Below are 2,474 nucleotides of genomic sequence, written 5' to 3' on the forward strand. Positions count from 1 at the left end.
GTTATCCATGAATATCTACCCACGATACAAATCATTCATACGAAGAGCCTACTTTTATTTGAGTCAAAGTAGCAATGAACAATAACAGTCTTAGTTTGATAGCTATTATTCTACCTTAAAACAAAATATACTGCTCTGATTTATTTTTTGAATTTTCATTGGTTTGAAAAAACTAATTTTCCAGAGGATAATCCGAGATATTGACCCGATATTTGTGTATGATATTTTGACTTCAGGTCGTAACCAGATAATGCCTGGTGTTGGTGACATGTTGAATGAGATCCAGGTTGAAGCTACTTTTCCTGATGGCACAAAATTGGTAGGATCTCTATAGCACTAGTCAGATAGTTTCAACGTCACCTATTTCAAGTCATTTTGTTCAACGAACTAGCAGATATTGGCGTGGTACAGGGGTTATTTTCCGTATAATCAGAAACATGAGACGTCATCAGCACACTCACATATAGATAAATAAGAACAAATAAATTTATTTCAGGTGACTGTTCATGCACCAATTTGTGCCGATGACGGTGATATGGATTTAGCTTTCTATGGTAGCTTCCTACCAATACCTGATTTAAACGTATTTAGTCCAGATTCTAAGGTATGTCCGATTCTAAGGTATTGTGGCAATGTCATCAACCAAGGTTTTTGCCCTTCGTAAACTGATTAAGACTTACGACTAATCGGTCTTTGTAATCAATCCGACACACTCAGCACTCAATCCGCACGTTTCCTCAATTCACATTTCAAGTGATATATACATCTAACCTTTTTCTAAAACATACCTTTAGTTCGTAGTGCCAACACCCCGTGTTAAGATGGTGGCATGTTGACACTTAACACCAACTTTGAAATGGGGTTACACCAACACCACGTGTTAACACCAACACCGCAGCTTGATTACAAAGTTGGTGTGGAAATGGGTGTTAGTGTTGGTGTCGCTGTCGGTGTCAACACCAACACCAACTTTGAAATAGGGTTACACCAACACCAGGTGTTAACACCAACACCGCTGATTGATTACAGAGTTGGTGTAGAAACTGGTGTTAGTGTTAGGTTTAGTGTAAACACCTGGTGTTAACACCAACTTTGAAATCACCCATTGTTTATATTGCAGGTTTAAATTTTGCGGAGGTAAGGAGCATAAAAATCTGCGAATGTTTGAAAATCCTCAAATAACTGGTCCTCACTCAGACGAAAATGGTAGGAGGTACATGCTTTACAAGGAAGATGCTTCCAAAACCAATTCTGTTGGATTAAAACACAGATAGGTTGTACCCAAAACTACCAGGGCATATGATAACCCTTCTGACCCAGAGCGGTGTTACATTAAGATTTTTTTGAAATACAAGGAACTGGTAAGTTTGTTTTAATCAGTCCCCTTCAATCCAAAAACGTTGACTCACTGGGTTGACTTCTTTTGCAAATAGCCATTGCAAATATCCACCAGGGACTGTCGTAAGCTCCTTCGGTACATTTTAGTTTTACATTTATTATTCGTAATCGTAAGGCTCTGCAATTCCCAATTAATTGAACAGAAATTTTATATTTCAGTCCTAAAAACTCTGCCAAACCAGCTTTGTATTTCATCCCAATGGCTAAATGGTTTAGTACGGTACCAATTGGTCACAATTCCTTACAGTGTATTATCAAACAGATGTGTGCTTATGCTGGTTTCCAGGGAAATCGTAGTAACCATTCTCTACGGGCCACTACAGCGACAAGGCTTTTCAAAGGCGGGCCGACGAGCAACTTATTTGCTAACAAACCGGTGAGTTATGGTTTTGCTTTCATTTTCTATAAATAATACGCTTCTGATTTATTAGGTATCCCCTATTTTTACAATTTTGAATAGCTCTATATTTGTCACAATATTATTTTGTCTTGTAGTATTTTGTTTTGTACTGGGAAAATCGCGACTAAGAAAGTGTCTAGTTATTGAGGACTATGCACGAGATCGAAAGCATGAGGATGAATGCACGTGCACCGTGGGTGGAAAGGTCAAACTTGGTGTATTATAGGGTGTGTCGAGACGACGGCTAGGAGACCGGACCGGACGTAAGATGTTATAGTATAGCCCGGAGAATTCCGACGGGTGGTTATTTGTCATAAATGATACGAACTTTGGCCTATTTGTTTTGACGAGATGTTTCTAGAAATAGTAATTTATTATTATATTTGTAATACTCCAACCATTTCGACACGCATAACTTTACTAATGGAGGTTCGCTTATAACCTACATGTTTGTGAATATTGTAAGCATACGTTATGTGTTGTAAACTTTAGAGTACTTTCATTTCCTGTTATATGTTGTAAACTCTAGACTACTTCCTGTTCCTGTAATTTGTTCCTGTTGGTTTATAAACTTCGGACTACTTCCTGCTCCTGTATGTGTTATAAACAACGAGTAATGGAGTGGTATTTATGCTAAACCTATGGTGGAATACTTCAACCGTTCAACTAACGCGTC

Source organism: Lottia gigantea (assembly GCF_000327385.1).
Source record: "Lottia gigantea unplaced genomic scaffold LOTGIsca_16, whole genome shotgun sequence".
Lineage (NCBI taxonomy): Eukaryota > Metazoa > Mollusca > Gastropoda > Lottiidae > Lottia > Lottia gigantea.